Source organism: Lepidothrix coronata, unplaced genomic scaffold (assembly GCF_001604755.1).
Source record: "Lepidothrix coronata isolate B3197 unplaced genomic scaffold, Lepidothrix_coronata-1.0 Scaffold15, whole genome shotgun sequence".
Taxonomy (NCBI): Eukaryota; Metazoa; Chordata; class Aves; order Passeriformes; family Pipridae; genus Lepidothrix; species Lepidothrix coronata.
The window spans coordinates 5,669,684-5,690,236 of NW_016690195.1; the positions used below are offsets into that span (position 1 = coordinate 5,669,684).

General features: G+C 38.1%; 1 long non-coding RNA gene across 1 annotated transcript; it reads right to left on the minus strand.

Annotated features, from left to right (window-relative positions):
* Nucleotides 1–6,560: 6,560 nt before the first annotated feature.
* On the minus strand, nt 6,561–20,514 carry LOC108493211. Its single transcript, XR_001873406.1, has 4 exons — nt 20,264–20,514; nt 8,429–8,724; nt 7,002–7,293; nt 6,561–6,659 (listed from the first exon to the last, which is right to left on the minus strand). It is a non-coding gene; the product is annotated as an uncharacterized LOC108493211 (long non-coding RNA).
* Between the last annotated feature and the right edge of the window lie 39 nt (nt 20,515–20,553).

A 20,553-nucleotide genomic window follows, 5' to 3' on the forward strand; every position in this document is an offset into this window, starting at 1 on the left:
ATGGGCTTCATCACAGATCCTGACCTATCTGAACTAATGATTTTTATTGGGCAAAAGCACTTTTCATTCTCTTAATAGACTCTGAAATTTTCTATGAATTGTGCTAGAAATTTCTGCTGATCAAAATAAATGTAATAATTACATCTATATGAAGAATAAAGTATAGATAATTCCAATTAACTTGATAATCTAGGGTGCTGCAAAAATTCCTGCAGTAGTTAACACTCATTTGCCAAAGCCTTCAGCACTGAGAGGGAGGATAACTACTTTCCTCCCATCTGACATTTAAATAAAAATTGAAGTAATATAATTGAATTAATACAAATATAGATATCAGATTCTAAGTTTTTTAAAAAAATAATAATCAGATCTGTTACACTTCCCTTTTAAATCCCTCATCTGCAGTTAAACCACTTGCACTATCACCTTTCAGAAATACTGCAGAAAAGTAGGTCAGGAAAATATACAGTGCTACTTTCAGTTTTACAGAATTTAATGGTAGTACAGAAGTTTTCAGACTATCAATTTTTATATCAATTCACTGAATTAGCACTATTTGAGTGACCCAGTCACCACAGCACCACTGTAGCTCATGCGACTTGAATTAACTTATTATTTAGGCTCATAGAAATCTAATGAATAATATTTTCAATTCTATTCTTATTAAGATTTAATGATAGATTATCTTCCAAATCTTAGCATTTAACAAATCTGTAGTAAAAACTCAATTGATTTTTATGCCTTATCAGCATGCTAAATTCTTTTACCTTTATAAATAATTTTAAAGAATTTAGAACTAGTTTACTATTCAGCAGCTCTTCCTTTAGGCAAAGAAGAAGGCAACACAAGCCATGCAACCTTTGAAATGCATATAAAGGAATTTACTGTTTTCTGAGGAAAGAATAGCATGCAGTTTTTGGTGAATATGTACTAGGAGTGGTGCTCTGCTAACAATTAGATAGTGGGTTAGATATGGGCATCATTTGCAATTACTAATCAAGCAGTATTTATTTAAAAATCCAAGGGAGATCCTGATCCAAAATGCTTTAAACTTTTGGCTTAGGAAGAAAGAATCTCATAAAAGAAGTAGCATTTCATATCCATGTATCTGAATGAATGCTTCTTCATTATCTAATGTAAGACACTGGCTGGCCTTAAGACTTGTCTGCATGAATGGGAGAAGGGACAGTGGAAGTATGGAAAATGACTTCTATTGACTGGCAGATGCACAGCCACCTGAGATTTCACAGTGCACAGGTAATCAACATCTAGGACTGTTTTGCAGCCCGCAGTCTGGGTCACTGGCTCTGAGGACAAACTTACTGAAATATATCCTCCACATGTCCCCACACATATAGCTGATGGCCCAAATGATTGAGTACATTGTCTTGGATCTTGTAGTTCTTCCTTTACCTTAGCTTAGGAGTTGTCTCACTGCCAAGGAAAGGACAACACCTGAGGGCTTTGATAATCTCCCAGCCCATTTGCTATAGCCATTCAATCAGTTGCAAAATACTCATGGGAGCCAGAAAAAAAGATGCCTGTCTAAACAACCCAACATTAATTTCCAAAATTATTTTCCAAGTTATTTTCTTGAAGAACATTAAAAACTAAGTGTCAAATTCTTTCCATGAGGAGAGAACTGAAGAAATTTGCCACACTACCTAACAATTTTTCACAGAGGCACTTAGGGTCTCCTGATGGGCAGTTAGTGCAATCTGAGTCAATTTACCTCTTCTATGCTAATATTTATTGATGTAATTTTGCTGCCTTCATTGTGAATACTCAAAATCTTCAAACGCAGAAAGGAAAGAAAAAAATTTCTTTTGCCATTTTCAAAATCCACGGCATACAAATGACACATGGTCTTTATTAATTTCTCAGCTTTACATGTATTGAGCACATCCTGGAGAAAGGAAATCATAATTAATTCTTTCACAAAACTGATAACTTTAGTATGGTAATTCTATGAGAAATAGCAGCTCCCAAGCAAATAACCAATATTTATAATCTCAAAGCTCATTATCGTCAGGTGAATTATCTCTTTAACCACCTTTGGTCCAAGAGGATATATTATGTTGCCAGTGATCTTCCTTGTCATTGTACAAAGCAATTTAATTGAGTTCATAATAAATTCCTCTTCTGTTCCCTTACAGATTTGATGTGACAAATGCAATTAATTCATTTTTGCAATATATAAATTTTAATAAAGTAAATAAAATATGTCTCTCACAGTTGTTCTGCAACTCCTGTAATTTGTTTTTATTACAGTTAATGTCTTTGGTATGGACACATCAGAAATTAGTGGATTTCTGTAAAACTCCATAAACCTCAAACCCAATGCTATCTTTACTTGTAAAAGCACAGAAAACTGACTCCAGTGAAGTCACCATGGTTCTGTTCTAGGTACATTTCTAAGGCTGTGCCAGGTGCAATGGAAAGTTACAATTTCACAGCCTGACATCTTGTTCTTTTCCATAGTCAGCGCGGGCTGCGAAGCAGGGAATAGAATCTTCTTACTGTCAAACCTGTGTGTGCACAGCTGAGAGCTGTACAAAATTACTGTCATATTCCTTCCTCACAGGTGATGAAGCAAATTATCCATATACTAAAATTGGTCCTTAAATGATCCTAATAAAAGAAAGAAGTCAGGCACAAAGCTTCTATAATATAGCAAGTTATGTTGCATTAATTGAGCTATAATGATGAGCTTCATGCTTATTTTTATTATAGATGCAAAGTCACTTGAGTTAATTCAGCTATTTTTCAATGCAGCCTAAAATGTCTTGAATTACATCACCCTTCTGCCAGATCAGGAAAGTTCAACCTCTAATTCAGCTGAAAAATTTGAATACTTGTTTCAGTTGCCCTTTTGTATAGAATATTTTGTTTGTATTTTACTTGAATAAATTAAGATACTTTAGAATCTCTGTATTAAATTTAACCTTTCTGAAGACTAATTTATGCTTATACACTTATGCACACTGCTTTATTTATTTCCTACCTGTAGAGACTTAAAATCTAATCATGATATTGAGTATATAAAAATAGTTCAAAATTCTGAGATATATAAAATTTGATAAGTATGACCAGTGATTCAGAATATCCCATATTATACCACTAATCATAAGTCTCCCCATGCACAAGATGGTTCTAAGCTGAACCAATACATCAACATGCTACTGTACATCAATAGCTTTCCAGCAACTGGCTTTGGAATTGTTTGCTTCTCTAAAATGAATGGGGAGTAGCCTTTCAATCTATAAAGGGTAAGATTTCTTAAATTACCTCATAATTTTTAGGGGATAAGAGGGCACATAGACAATTACTGTGGAAAAAATGTTGTGTAGTTCCTTATTCTGTGCACTCAAACTCCAGTTCCCAGTAGAGCTAAGCAGTATCACAGCCTTCCCTGTGGAGTACTGACAGGGAAAGAGAAAATTACTGTAAATTATTAGAGGACCTTAAAGTAAACAAGCATGGCAGAGAAGATGGAGCATCTTTTCCTTCTTAAAGTCCTAGCCTCGTTGTTGCTAGAAGCATTTTTTTCTGAACTGATTCTGAGAATCAGTTATTTCATCAAATAAGGATTCAATGAACTCATTTTCTATAATTTCAGTGTAAGTAAAAAGAGTCTACGGAGAACCTTTTCTTAGGTTTTTTGAGCAGCAAAGATTACATGTGGTTTTGTGACAAAACTGAAAACAATAAAGAACTGAGAGGATATTTGATTTCCCAGATGCTAGATATATTAAGATATCCATCCTTTATAGCACCTAGAACCAAAAAATTATTCATAGAGAAAGTCCATATGAACTCCTTATATGACTCAGATAATTCCAGTAAATGTCAAGTGAGACTATGTGTATCTATATTGGAGTAAAAGCTGGCATTCAAGGTCATGTACTTTATTTATGCTGACTTCAGCAGTGCTAACTGTGGAATGCAGCAGAATTTGAGCATGGCTCAGTGGAGCACATGGCCGTGGGCATCCTTGGCATAGGGATCTTAAAATATAAATGAGAATTTCAGCTTTCATTTTCCTATGAAGATAGCACAGAAAAGGAAACCCAGCTATTTCTGTGTGCAAGCTTATGGCAGCAAAACTAGGGCACCTGTGTGTAATGGTGTTGCTTACATTTTGTTCAAAGTCATAGGCTCTTCCCGTAAAAATTCACTGCTATTCCTTTCCTCTCTGTAATATATTTACTACTTAACATCAAGGAAGAAAATAATAATAAGCTTCAATATATACTCTCAACAAATCAAGTCAGAAAGAACAGCACATACCACATGCTGCTCTTCTGAACTGCACACTAAGCACCATGAAGACCTCATAATTTAATGCAAAATGATATGCCACTGCTTGTGAGCCCACATTTCTAAAGAAGAACATGCTGCCTTGTCAGTTAGGCAATGTTGATCCTAATGAGTTGAGCACAGTTAATGTTCACATTTACACATTTTGACCTTCTAAGGTACTCTGACTTCAACACTTTGATGTTAAATGTCAAGATTTTATGAAAAGAAAAGGATAAAAATTATTTACATCAAATCAAATATCTATGCAGACTAGACCAGATTAGACCAGACTAAACTTTTTCAGTTCAAGGGGACCTACAATAATCATCTATCCAACTGCCTGACCACTTCAGAGCTAACCAAAATTTAAAGCACGCTATTAAAGGCATTGTCCAAATGCCTCTTGAACACTGAAAAGTATCACAACCTCTCTAAAAAACCTGTTCCACTGTCTGAATACCTTCTTGGTAAAGAACTGTTTTCTTTATACACTTCCAAACTCAGAAAAATTTAAAAATAATTTTTTCATATATAGGACCTTTCCAATACAGTTTTCACTTCCTGAAAAATTACAAGGCTAAATAATATAAGGCTAAGTAATAAGTATATATATATATATATATATATATATATATATATATAAGAGATTTGCAATCAGATTGATAACTACTGTTTGTCTGTCAGACACTGTAGTTATGCTGTATTGTACAGCAGATGTGGGTTGGTTTTCACACATGTCAAAATGCTGCCTACATTGATAAAGATGATTAAAATTAGCTATTTTAATATGTATGAATGTGTGTATTGTGGTGGTTTGGACCTTGGTTTTTACCTCCCTCGTGAGTGCTGGCAGAAAGCCAGCCACAGCTGCTGCATGCATGAGAAGAAGAAGAAACCTGCTGCCTTAGAAGATGCTGCTCAGAGACTGGAAGGGATCTGTCCTTCTTTCCCTCCTGGACTTTTATTTGGAGGGGAGAAGAGATCTGATCATTGTAAATACTATATGTCATGGTAGAGATATTGTGATCGTGTGTATAATGTGATATGGTATTTATCTGTACAGTCATTGTAATATATTCCCTTTCCCCCATTCTGAGTCTGGTGTGTTTTGTCTGGAAAAACCCATCTCACATTAGGTTGAGATGTGGGAGAGGGCTTAGACTAGGGGATTGGATTTTGGGGCTATCTCAAACCATGACAGTATATATATATATATATACATATATATATATATATACATAAAATGCTCTCTAAAAGGCCAAAAAGTATCTAAAATAATATTTTAAGGATTATTATAACAGTCAGAGATTAAGATTTCTTTGTTACTGTCTGAGATGAAACATGCTGATTTCTTGATTGCTGTATTATTTTGAGCTATAAATGTGAAGAATTTCCAAAATTATTTGCCTCCCACAGCGTTATTGTCTTAATCTTTTTAGTACTGCTTCCTGGAACAAGTCCTGTTGATTTGATTCAGGGAAGCAAGCAGAGCTTGACCAGCAGTGTCAGTACAATAGGAACGATAAATTTCCTTCACACTTTAAACAAGAAAAGACTTGCCTTTTGAGAAGAAGAGATGAGATAACACAGAAACAGCTGTGTTCTTCTTAGAGAACCCTGTCTTGGACACACTGGTAAAAGATATCTTCCTTTTTGATCTGTATCCAAGGAATAAAGCTGTTTAAATACACTTAGCACGCGGCTGCTGTGCTCCTTCCAAAACACAAAATAGAGAGACATGCACTGAGTCCTTATTTGCAGAACTGCACCTTTGTTCTAGGCAGAATGCTAATGGAAAACTTGCTACTTCACACTGCTCCTGCTACTTTGTAGAGCAATGATTTGATCTGACAAAGAGCTTCCAGCCAAATATCCAGTTAATAAAATCAGACCCACTGTGCTGCACCCTTTCAGAGTGAATGTGAGCAGAAACCAGCAACAGTTAAAGGCACGAATAAATGAAGCTGAATAGTGTTTGTTGCCCTTTCAAGAAATTCTTGTACAAGCATATTCAAGCAATGAAAATAAGATTTGGTTGTTGACTGATTCTTCCCCTTTTTTAACAAGCTCCTATCAACTACAGTAAGCCTATCTCAAAGACACTGTGAATCAGACATGTCAGTACTTTTCTGGAAAGGTGAAGTGAAGGACATGTATTGTTTAAAATGAAAAAAGATGTATAAACAGAAGTAAAGAGACGAACCGAAGAAAGGAAAATACAGTGTAAAATTAGGAACAATTTTTTTTTTTTTAATGAAGTCCATGATAGTGTTTGAGTAATTTAGTTCTGTGGCATGAAGCAGTGGATTCTGGTCTGGGCAGTGCCATCTGTCCCATATCAAGTGTCACATCTGGGACTGGAAAAAAAAATAAATCTATATTTTTAATGAATGTACTCACATGCTTTGAATACTGTAAGTTGAAAGAAGGGTGGTTACATGAACATTCATCTTTTTTTACTCTTTAGTAAATATTCACAAACTCCTAAGTAAGGAGAAAAAAAGGTATAAAAAGTAACAGTTGATCAAATCATAGGATAGCAATGGCATTAATTGTACTCACTAGAGACATTCTTATCTTATCCCAGTTCCCTGGGGATTTTCCATGCCCGCAGCCCCTTTTTTGGGGGATTTCCGTCATGTTTTCTTTGTCTCAGGAGTGCTTTTCTACACTGCTTATGTGCATGACTGCTTTACTACCTTTGTTTATGTGCTTCTCATTCATGTCCTTCTTTTCTGGCCACTTGCCAGCCAGGGAATAGCTTCCCATGTCCCATTTATCTTCTTAATAAGCCTCTTTGAGGACTTCTAGGGTCTCCATAGGAATGACTCACAATCCCCCTGTGGAAGTAGCTGTTGTCTTAAGTGCTTCCTTGACACAGGTGTTTGATCTTGTCTTTCTCTGATCTCTTTGAAGTTCTTTACTCATTCCAGAAGGGAAAGAATATCACCTGAAATCCAGGTTTCTTCGTCAGTTCAGCCTAGATGTTCCCTTGTTTTCAAGAAGAAGCATGGAATCTCTTAATGTGCACTGTCAAAACCAGCTAACTGCTAACAAACACTTGTTCACAAGAACCCTTCCATAACTTAAATATGATTATTTTTTTTAAACCTACAGCAGATTCTGAAAAAATCACCGTGTAAAATCATTGCAGAAGCTAACTGCACTGGAGAAAGCTGGTTTAGTCTAGGGATATCGACATCAGAATGTGTGTCTTTTGGAAAGGGATTAGAGCTGTTTTAATCTCCTTTAATATTCATAGAATCAGAGAATGGTTTGATTTGGAAAGGACTTTGAAAGATCATCTCGTACACCCCACTGCCATATGAGGTGGCATCACGTTAGGATGTTTGTATAAGAAGTAAAGTTCTCCAACAGTAATTAATTTGGGTGGGGCTTTTTTGTTGTTTATTTGTTTTGTTTGTTTGTTTGTTTGTTTAAAATCAGTGCAGATATGACTTAAGACTACCAAAAACTCTTCCCTTCTGCCAAGGTGCCTGCGGGGAAGCCCGGCGGCGGCAGTGACGATGCTCCTGCCTCCAGCACCGCGGACAGCGCCGGGCAGAGGGGACCCGACCCCCGCCCGCGGAGGGGATCCGCATCCGACGAGCCTGCGGGGCGGGCAGGGGGGCCTGGCAGCTTGCCCTGCAGCCGGGCAATGCCGGCCTTACGGCCGTAGCTAAATTATCTCTAAACTGCGTATGATGTGTGCATGCGACGGCCATTAGTTTAATGGGATGCAACCAGACTCCAGCCTTACGGGAACCGTGCTTATGCAAGGAGCGTGATTGATGATGGTGGGAAATGGACTCACACTTGGACATACTGAATAGAAGAGCTGAATTATTTGCCCCTCTCTGAATGTAGTGTCAAAAGGGCTTTGAAACAGCAGAAGACTAGCATAACATAGCAAAGTACTTTATATATACGCTGAGGCCCACTCAGTGTTACATTAGATAAATTTTATCTATGTCATAACCTGAGTATTTCACTTAGATGAATCAGAGAGCGTGCGTGCTTCATAAAACTTATGCTCTAGGGTAGATGGTATGAATTACAGGAATGAAAAAGTATAAACAAAGCATTATTTGCATCTTATGTTGTTTGAAGGGTTGAGTCTACATACCAAATGACAACAGTTGTGATGACAAGTAGCACAATTCAACAGAGTCAACAAAATGATGTGCAAGCAAATCAGATAGTCTTACTGAAGCTTCCAGTGCTGCCCTGTTGCTTAGTAGGTGGGTAGAAGACTGATATTTACTCAAAAAACTTTGCTTTTATTGCTCATGTCCTTCTGGCTGTGGAGCACATCTTAAAAAAAACTCATGATTTTCCTGCTTGCTAGATTTTGGCTCTTGATGAAAGATCTGAACTCATTGCTGTCACAGAGCACATGCAGAGTAGTTTGAGCCCTTTCATCTGAAAAAAAATATTATTCAGACAAAACTTCAAACAAAAAGGCAATTCTTCAAAATTCATGCAGGCAAGGTAGCTCAGTGGCAAAAAAAAAGTGCTTTCTTTCAGTGGAAAAAACTGAATATGTGGTAGTTCTGATTAAGAATAAATGGTCTTGACTATGTGGGTTTAAAGCAGCATTTGAGATTATTGTTGAAGTGTTCACATGTACTTTAAATGGGCTTTTTATACATTCAGTTGTAGATGCTTCTCCCATCTTGAAGTAAGAAATGCCATTCAAAAAAGCAGACATACTTTTAAACAAGTGCAGCCTGTCAAGTGCTGTTCATAAAAAGGAATCATCATATGACCTGCTTTTCTGTTCAATGTGTTAGCTAAAATGTTTGTGGCACAACAATAAAAGAGATGGCTCCTTGCCATATGCCTCTCTCTCATACCTGGAGCCATCAGCTGCTTAACTCCCCTCCCTTTCTCCCTCACTGCAGCCCTACAATACAAAATACTTGATAAATGTACATTAATTATAACGTATATTAATTATAATGGTTTTCACATCCTCATATTAAATTGAATGTACACATGAAGTTCTCAAAAATGGGTGGGTAAGATATCCTGTTTGTAGGCTCTTAGAAAAGAGATAATTCACAGTAGTATTTTTAGAGGTGCATGTGTTTAAAGAATAAGGTTTTTTTCCCTTGAGCTTCATATAGTCTTAGGATGAACTGACACAGATATTCGTAAACACAGAACTAACATGGTACTTCAACAAGCTGTGATTTAAGCACAAACTGAAAAATAATCAGTTTCCTCTGTTTTTGAAGGACAGAGAAGGTATGAGGAGCAGTGACATCACATGCACCCTATCCAAACTCCTGTTGCAGCTGTGGAGATAGAGTAAGCTGTGAAGCAGTCATGCCATCTCCATAGTAACAGAAAGGCAAGGATGACGATTCAGTATTGAACATGCACTATATTCCCATTGCTATGCAACCTCTTGCCTCAGGAATTTTTTATATGCAGTCTCCAAATAGAACCTTGCTTTTGCCCTAAACCATCTGAAAATACAGAGATTGCAGAGCAATCCTGTACTGCTGGACAAGTCTGAATAAACAAAGGAAAATTTTATGTCAGAATGGTAAGCCATCACAAATGTAAAAGCCATAAATATATTTACTGAAGAGACTGTGGAATAAATTTTACACTTACTGAATAAAGAGTTTAGTGACATTACATGCTTTTAGACTCCCTCTGTTTCCTCCCCACTCAGGAAGCTCAGCTGCAAATCTTTCACTTTCTCAATGAAAGGAGATGGATTAGATGGTATGTTACCCACAACCACCTCTGTGAATCACCTGGACAGATCTGTTGTTTTTCTTCATCAAAGAGGAAAGCAAAAATGGGTTCAAATTAAATTACTTGAACATATCAGAGGGGAAAAGGTATTTTCTATACAATATCTAAAAAGCCTCCAGTGTTTTGGAACCTGGTTATTGGTGGGTACATCTGTGTGGTTCTTTCCCAGCAGACTAGAGCCTGCTATATCCACATACCAGATTTCTCCACTTTCCATCAGGCCAACTGGTACCCAGGTAACTATATTAGTGTGATGTACTATGGTGCACCTCTTATCAATGCTTAACAGCACAGACTTACTGCCCTACTCACCACAACTTCTGGGATTCAGGCAACGTGAGCTCAGTGTCACCACTGACTGTGCTGATATACCACAAAAACTTTCACATATTGTGCTCCTTGGTTAGTGCAGTAAATTTGTATGCAGACAGCACATTGCACAAAACACATTCCTGAGATTTAAATTTGCTCACATAAAGGGCAGAACATAATGCAAAAACCTGCAGCTGGAACCATGACCTTTCTCTTTGCTTATAATTCTGAATATAATGCTTATATTTAGAAAATATGAAAGTGTGGGTAGTTCTTCTCCACATTTTTTTCCAAATTTTGTCCTTCTATTGGTGCCTTTCTCATTTCTTTCCCCAGCAAATGGATCTCTTGTCTATCCCTGGTACTGTAAGATTTTCATTATTTTATTACTTATATTGCTTCTTTCTCTGGGATTTTCTAGTGTATCTATATAGAGAAGGTTGACATGGTCAACAGGCAGAAGGATTGGAATCCCCAAGGCAGGAAAATGTAATCTGATTTGCATAGTATTTTTCTGTAATGGTGAATCTTCCACTGAAGCATCAAAAAAAGGATTTGTACATGGTCAAGGATTTAACTCATGGTTCCTGGATGGGATGGTGCCAAATATATCAGAAATCCACCCTAAAAGACTTTATTGCTAGTATGCACAGGAAATTAGGTATATATAGCTGCCTATACTCTTTCCTGCTAATGACGAGATTCTGAATATTTTCCTGGCTTTGAAGGGAATGTTTTAATTATATTTCTTTTTAAATCTCTGTATATTTTTTTTCTGAATATAGTGTTAAGGCAAGAAACCACATGTCTTAAGCAAGTGAAAGAATAAAGAAAATGTTTCTGAGATGCTGTTTTTGATATTAACATTTACTGACAAGTTTGTTACACTACCCAGCAGTGCTGACCTTATTATGCCAGTCTCATCTTCAAGCAGCCTCCATGAAGCAATGGGAAAAGAGATTAGGCTCTTTTTATAAAATACAAAATGTACACCGATCACAGTGCTCACTGAAGCAAACACATCTTATGATGACTTTAAAGCAATAGTAAACAATAATAATAATGGGGTTGCTTTTTCTTTTAAGGGAAAAACTACTACTATTCAAAGCATTGTGATGGACTCTAACCAGGACAGATAGGCAGTAATTTTGCCTGAGAATTCCACAAGTAAGGCGTTTGAAAATCAATCTCTAAGCCAGATGTTATTAACATTGTTATGTATGTTTATGTGTCAAGGTATTGGGAGCAGGGAAGCTGCAGGGGTGGCTTCTGTGAGAACACATTAGAAGCTTCCCCCATGTCAGGCAGAACCAGTTCCAGCTGGCTCCAAAACAGAGCCACTGGCCAAAGCTGAGTCCTTTAAGCTTTGATGGTAGTCCCTCTGTGATAACATGTTTGAGAAAGGTTGAATAGTGCTGTACAGCAGCTGTGAGAGATGAGTGAGAAAATGTGAGAGAAGCAGTCCTGGAGACACCAAGGTCAGTGAAGAAGGAGGGGGAGGAGGTGCCCTAGGCACCGGAACACAGATTCTCTTGCAGTCCGTGGAAAAGACCATGGTGATGCACGTTGTCCTCCTGCAGCCCATGGAGGACCCTACACCAGAGAAGGGGGATATGCCCATGGAGACCCCTCAGTGGAGCACACTCCTGACAGGAGCTGTGGCCTATGGAGAGGACCCATGCAGGAGAAGGCTTTCTGGCAGGACCTGTGGAGGACCTACACTGGAGAAGTTTGTTCCCAAAGGACTGTACTCTCTGAGAAGGATCCTTATTGGAGAAGTTTGTGAAGGACTGTATCCTGTGGGAAGCACCCCATGCTGGAGCACTGGAAAAGCATGAGGAGAAAGGAGCAGCAGAGACAAAGTTATCAGTTGTGAACTGACTCCAACATGCATGCCCCATCCCTCTGATCTAGTCAGGGCAGAGAAGGTAGAAGAATCAGGAGTGAAGCAAAGCCTGAGAAGAAGGGATGGTGTAGGGAAAGGTATTTTTAATTTTGTTTCAATTTCTCACTTTCCTACTGTTATTAATTGACAGTAAATAAAAATAATTTCCCTGAAGTCATGTCTGTTTCGCCTATGATGGTAATTGGGAAATGATGTCCCTGTCCATATCTCAACCTATGAGCTTTTTCTTGTTTCTTCTACCCCTGTCCTGCTGAGGAAAGGGAGTGATGGAGTGACTGGCTGAGCATCTGATGACAATCCAAGGTCAACCCATCACAGTGGGCTTCAATTTAAACAAACACATTTCACACTTGTCTCCATAAAAAGTTCCTTTTACATCTGTTTATCGGGAAACATTTTTAATGAGCTTTAGAAAGGTGCCAGGTATTCATAGGTTACAGAGTCTTTCTATTCTTTAGGATACCTTTGGTCTAGCTCTTACCATTTGAAGGTCTTTTCATACCCCATTGGAAAGGGGTCCATATTCTTGGACTGTGTACCACAAATTTTAGTCCTGTCTGAGAAACTCATAGGAGATGGCAGGGGAGTTGGAAATAGATGATCTTTAAGGTACCTTCTAACCCAGGCTATTCTATGATTCTATGATACATTCAGCTGTTGCCCTCTGTCCCTCTTCTGGAACAGGTTCACAGAAAAGCTAAACAAAGGCAAATACAAACCTGTTCACTGGAAGGTAAAGTGCTGGCTTCAGACTCAAACATGTCATTCAAACTGCATCAGTGGTGCAAAGAGAGGATAGTTTTATCTTGAAAGGCAAAGACACCCATTCTCTTCCTCCTTAATCTGTCTGTATTGTGTAATAATACGGTCTTGCTTAAGGGAGTTAGTAGAAATTTAGGATAATTTGGTAAATTCGTGTGTGCTCCCAGGAGGCAACAATAAAATGAGTAGTGATTGAAAGTTTTACTTACAAAACAGTAAAAGTATTAGCTGTTTCTTTATAAACCAAGTTAACACCTAGTTGCAGATAGATTAGGATGATATGAAATAGTAGGTGATACAGAACTATCTGAGTTTTACCACATGTAGGAACAGGACTGTTAGAAAAACTCACAGTCTTATCCTATGACCTGCCAGCGTATGAAGAACAGGTAGAAACTGAGCAATTCTGGACAGTCTTGGTACAGTCTTTTTTGTTAGAAGCAGTATACCTGTGACTGTCTAATTCAGTTCCTTAGTGAAGATCTCTGTGGGATTCCTCATTGGCATTGTCTCAACCATTTCAAGCTGACTTCTGTTTTTCACATTTTTCTGCTGGATCTACACCTCTAATGTAGTTCCATGATACATTGCATGGATCTGAAGCCCTCAGAGCTTGGGAAGATCTAGCTGATACATACCACCATGGAATGAGTGGCAACAGCTGTTACAAACTCATCAAACCAGTTTCAACTCAGTGCTGACTTCCCACACAATATCAAATCAAGTTTAAACCTTTGTCTCTTGTTTTCAAAGTATAAAAGACTTGGGTTCAAAGAGTCTAAAAATTAATTTAACTTTCTAGGTTGAACACAATGACTGAAGATAAAGAAACGAGCAAATGACACAAGTTAATCACCTATGCTTAATGCAGCACCAGAAGAACTTGTATTATGACAGAGGGAAAAAGGATAAAACATAGGTGCCCTTGCTGATAATGTCAGTGAGGGGGATACAAACAATTGCCTTCTGTCTCCAAAGTGGATAATTTTTTTTTGAGAAGTGAACCATGCTTGTAAGAAGTTTCATCAGTCATGTCTTACCCTATATTTCAGTTGTAGAGGATTTCATTTTCCAAAGCTGACAGCCTGATACATGTTTCGGTGCCTCATATCCACTGAACTGCTGCTTGATGGCAGTAGCCCGACAAAGCTCCCATATTCCAGTTTGACTCAGATCCCAGTGTATGTTACTGACATAGAATGAGATCTTTAGAATATTAACTTCTGCTCTTTGAACTAATTTCACTTGAAATGAATCATAGAATGAATCACAGAACCATTTAGGTTGGAAAAGACCCTTAAGATCATCGAGTCCAACTATTAACCCACCACTGCCAAGTCCACCATTAAACCACCTCCACTCATTAAACCACAGTGCCCCATCTCTGTGTCTTTTAATTATCACCAGGAATGGTGAATCAACCACTTCCTTGGGCAGCCTGTTTCGATGCTTGACAACCCTTTCAGTGAAGAAATGCTTCCTAATATCCGACCTAAACTTCCCCAGACACAGTTTGAGGTCATTTCCTATTACTTATTACTTCACGGAAGAGACCAACCCCCACTTCACTGCAGCCTCCTTTCAGGTAGATGTAGAGAACGATAAGGTATCCCCCCCGAACCTCCTTTTTTTCCAGACTAAGCAACCTCAGTTCCCTCAGCTGCTCCTGCCACTTTCCAGCTGTCAGTCTCAGCATTGGAGTGTATTTATACTGTTTACACATTAAAGAAAAAGAAAAGAAAACCTGATTTTCCAGAGACTTCAATCACTTGCTGTTGTTGTTATCAAATCTAGAAACTGTGCATTTCTGTGAATCAGTCAAAGTGCACTTTGGTGCTACTGTAACTAGAAATTTTAAATAAGATAAATGAGAGATAAAATGTTCTAACTGGCCATAAAACACAACTATAAAACAACCATGTGACAACAGCATGAATTTAATAAAGGTGTGTGTATACAAAGAAGGCAAGTATTTACTGTAAAGTTAAGAAGCAAAGTGATGGGGTAAAAAAAAATCCTCCTTTCTTCAAGGAAATATTAAGTTTACTTAAGCTTCTATTTTCCCAGTCCCTTTACTATCAAAGGAATTGTGCTGTATATTTTCCTCTGATGCCAAATACTGCTGTGAAGTCCTAGTGAGTATTGTCAGGAAATAAATTTCCTCTCCTATTACATTAGAAAAATACAAAAGCTGAAGAAATGTACCTTTTCACAAGGCAAGTAGAAGGGTACACCTCATACAAATTGAAACCTGTTTGAAAGAAACTATTCCTCAGTTTATATATAATTTGTCATGACTAATCTGGATTCCCGGGATTTTTAAATGAAATGATGCTGATGGCATGCTAGGAATATTTTACTGAACTTCAAAGAAATCAGACAAAGAGAGAAAAGAGAGTGAGGAAAGTTGAACACTGATCAGACTTTCTCCCTGACAGCAATTGCATTTTAGATCAAAGATGTTATTTATGTGCAGAAACTGTAGTCCATCTCAGTAATCAAAACCATTTCTAACACCACAGTGAAAACAAAGCCCACAGAATTGCCTGCTGGCTTTTCCAGGATTTCCATAAGATTTCATCATCCTTCTTCATTGACAGAAAACAGAAGCCCTTCAAATGTTTTCTTTTAATCTTTTCATTATCCTACAAAATGTCTGTGTTCTGTGATGAGACTCTCTGGATCCACCCTCATGCCACCTCCGTTGTATTCATCAGTGAAAAATCACAAAATCTTAGACTTGTGGATGTTATCTCTTCATTTCTTCTCATTAAACCCTTTTGCTCAGGTGCAAGTGAGCAACTCTGGACCTGATAGCTCCTGATGTGGGTTCTGTTGTGCAAGCTGATCTGAAGACACGTTGACCCAAAGAATCTGCTTACTTATACTTCTGAGCTGGTTTTGTCTACAACCAGTTTTCAGCAGCACTTTTAGTTCTAATGTTAAGCATATCAGTTCTGGTTATTATCTTCAATCTTATTTATTGCAGAATTATATGTCCCAGATGTTTTGAATTTATTTGAATTGTATTTTAAAAAATGTGCTGAGCATTTCTTTTAAATTCTAATGTGGTGGCCATCCTTGATATAACATTACTCTGAATTGAATGCTGAGTACTTCTCTTACATTCATACTTAATGGGGTACAAGTAGAGTAGCATTTGTAAGACTACAGATATATCTATAAAGTTCCATCTGCTTGTAATCTAAAAAGTCTTAATGGAAGACAGAAGCAGTAGCTGACAGTGAAGTAAAGATCACAAGCAGTAAATCATCTTCCATTTTACAGGCTGCCTGGCTTTCCTTGAGCTTGTCATGGGGGCCGTTTTTCAGCAGACTGTATTTTCATGCACTACACTGCACCAAGGAGCATCAGAACTGATCAAGTAATAATAGTAATTCACTTTGATTTGTTCACTGGAAACAAGCACTTTTGCTCCTTTGCTACTGAAGAAAAAGAATAAATTCATGAATACAGGCGGATTGTGAGAGCTGTTCAGAGCAACCTTGACCTTCTAGTCTATCTCTTTGGTTTGGCTCTGAGGTTATTATGGGCTACTTATGCCTTGCTAAAGACACTTCTACAAGTCTCCAGCTGTTCTATGATCCAGTCATCCCATCAAACAAAGCCATCAGGCTTGTCAGGTGTGATGGCTTGATATATCTGTGCTGGCTGCTCTCAGTAAAATTCTTGTGCTTGCAAATGTCCTCCAGGAAAGTCTGTCTCCTAATTTTCTTGTGGACAGATATTAAGTGAACAGGCCACCATTTTTGTTTTCTTGCCCTTTGAAGATGGGTGCTACATTTACCTTTTTTTCAGTCACTGGGGATTTCACCTAATTTCCATGACCTTACAATGATGACTTAGAGTGGCCTTACAATAGCAAATGGCAGCTCTTTTAGTGCCCACGAACACACCTCATCTAGTTCTATGGGCTTGTTTTGCACCCACTTTTCTTAAGTGATCTCTAATTTGGTTCAAAAAGTCAGAGATGGCTGCATAGCATGAAAGTATCTTCATACTTGATCTTAACATGGAAGAATTTACACCATTTTCACTGCATTTGGGAGTTATAAAAGCATCTGTGGATCCAAACCAGCTTAATGAGTGATTGAAAGGGGGACAAATTTGGCTATAATAGTATTGCTCCACCATTTTTAGATTAAATCAGAGTACATTTAGCATGGCAGGAATTTCCTCTTATATAAATTTCAGTTTGGGTTTTTTTTTGAATTTGAATCTTACTTCTGACAGATGTATTTAGGCAAAACAATTATGCCTGAGTTATTCGGTAAGTGTCATGCGTTAAATCTGAAAACAAGTGTCTTTCAATATACAAGATAACAGGGGCTTTTGAATGTTCACTCTTTCTAAGGCATTTATTGTCTTAGCTAACATCCCAATGCAATGAATAAAAATAGAGAATTTCATTAATTCCAGCATAAAACTGTATGTCATGCTTCAGGGGGCAGCATTCTAACTATACATTGTGTTTGTCAGATTGAACTTGTTGATGTAGGATGGTATGAATATAAATCCACATGGGACGGGACATTCTAGTTTGCACGCGTGAGTTATCACTTATTTCTATTTTGTCAGGAAATTCAATCTTAACTAAATAATTTCCATAGAGAGATTTTGTGGAGTTTTTTTTTTGTTTTACATTGGAGATTATTGGATAATACATTATATTATTGGATTCAAACACAGCATTGCCACCTAGTCAAGGAACGTGATTGTCCCACTCTGCACCTTACTGGTGCGGCCCCAACTCAAGTGCTGTGTGCAGTTTGGGGCACCACAGTATGAGAAGGATATAAAGCTGTTAGAGTGTGCCCAGAGATGGGCGACCAAGATGGTGAAAGTCCTCAAGGGCAAGATGTATGAGCAATGGTTGAAGTTACTTAGTTCAGCTTGAAGAAGGGAAGGCTGAGGGTTGACTTCATCACAGTCTGCAACTTCCTAAAGGAGGGCAGCGAAGCAGAAGCTGCTGATCTCTCTCTGGTGACCAGCAGTAGGATACAAGGAAATGGAACAAAGCTGTTTCCAAGAAAGTTCAGATTGCATACTTGGAAAAGGTTCTACACTAAGAGAGTGGTCGATTACTGGAACAGGGTACCCAGGGAAGTGGTTATGCCACCAAGCCTGCCAGAGTTCAAGGTCTATCTGGATGATGTTCTTAGTCATATGATTTAATTTGACATAATCCTTCAAGGAGCGGGGAATTGGACTTGATGATCCTCATAGGCCCATTCCAACCTGAAATATTCTATGGTTCTGTGTCTAATCATGTCAAAATAAGAAGTAAAATCTTCTAGGAAGACAGATTTCCATAGGATATGCTTGTACCCAGTTACTGAGATCTAGAGAAATTTTACTAGCAATGCCTCTGAGTGCACACAGTAGGAGCTACAGAAAAGCTGAGAATTGGTCCCATAAGGTGCTGAGTTCCTTCAAATCTTTTGAGTGTTTCTGAGAGTTGGGTGTTACGGAGACCCTGCTGTGACTGAGCCTGCAGAAGTCACACTGTGACCCCACTGGGTTTGAGAGCTTACTGGTGTGCACCAGGAGAGAGACCAAAGGTATGCTACATTGGATAGGCATTATGGTCTTTCTGTTTAAATAATCACTGTTCTCTTCCCTCTTTACTCTCTTGCTCTTCCTTCACATGACAGCCATGACTCTGACTACATTTGTGAAGAGCAAAATGGCCCTTCCAGAGCCTCTGTCCCCACCACCTGGCCATAACAAAAGCAAGAACAGTGCAGCCTCATACAGATCTTGTCTCAGAGGCAAGCTTTAGCTTGAAATAAAAAGCTGTGTATAACTTTTGCTCTTCTGATAGTGTATCATCAGCAAGTGGGTAGCATAGCAGGTGCTTGAACCTGTTCTATTTCTTCTTACTTCCTGTTTCTTGCTCATGGCTTGCAGTCTTAATGGTGGGGAAAAAGGTGAATTCAGGATTGAATCTCCCTTTCCCCTACATCTTAGAAGTGAAATCCTGAAAAAAAATCTCTTCTCAATTACACAGATAATATAATTTTCTGACTCAGGATAATTATTCCAGCCAGACCAAACTGTTCAGATGATTTCAGAATGAGAACTGGAATCTCTCTGGCTTTATGGTTCCTTAGAGAAAAGCAATTTGAAGGACAATTTATAAACGCCTCCAAATGAGGGCAAGTGCTGACATCCAGAGGCAGGATAATGTAACACTTTACAGTGGCTCATGACAACATGAACACTGAATGCACATCAAAAGGAGCTTCAGAAATAGCTTCTAAAGAATCTGTTTACATATTTACAGCTTTAATATAGGTAAATATAAACCAGCTTTGAACACGAGGTTAGACTACAGAGGTCCCTTCCAGCCTGAATTGTTCTGTGATTCTGCGACTGAATTCACACAAAAATACAACATGTTAAGAAGAGCATGGGACTAGGGACTAATTGGAGAAAGTTTCATTTAATTGATTAGCTCAGCACCACTCTGGGTCAGAGATAAAGGAAGACACAGTTACTTGCATCATCATATCATTTTGTCTCATTCTGTAACACGAGGGAAGAATAATCTACAAAATTACCCATTAGCCTGAAATTCAATCAGTCTAGAAGGTTGTAAAATATGAGAAAATATTGGACCAAATATTAGTCCATTAATATACTTAATTAAAAGGAATACATCTGTCCACAAAAAAGGCTAAAAATATAGTATCTAATGATCATTTGTTGCCTTTATAAATTAAAGCTACTGTGGGCTTATTGTTATGCAGAAATATTTCTAAAATATTGAGCAGTCCTTGCTTTATAGAAAAAACAAGGGAATACTGATCTAAGAAACAGATTTTCCTTCCTGTTATCATAAAGGTCCTGAATGATGATTGCCATGGACATCCCCCAGAAGTAAATCTGTCATCATACAGTTAATAACTCTGTCATTATGCTACAGTGCTGGCATTTTCTAACTTCCAAGTGCCTTATTTTATAATATTAGTAATATTTTGTTCTGACAGAAATGTTATCATGCTAGGATGAGTGTAAATATTGGAGCTATTAAATTCGCTTCAAAGACTTTAAGGGATTTCCTCTTCCATGCTTTTTTTCACCAGAATGTTCATCTTAAGAGCACTTGACTTGTATGTTTCTGATCTCAGTGCATTGTCTGCATAAATCCAGCCCCTATAGATGCAAGTTATGCTCAGTCTTTACCTGCTCTGCCAAGGAAAGTCATTTCTTCAATAACCTCTGCTGACACTGGCCTGTGTGGATGGTGTCAGCTCTCATGGCTGACAAGTTAGCAAGACCTGTGGATCTGACAGCAGAGGATCTCCAGGGATCTCAAATGTCTCTAGGTGGGATAAAGCAGATTGATGTCTACAATGGCATGCTGCTGGAGGAAATAAGCTGTTTGTAGAGCCATGTCTTCTGCTCAAGATACTTCTTGTGGCTGATACTTCTTGTGGCTGAGCGGGAGCTAGCCATGACATCATAGCTGTGGT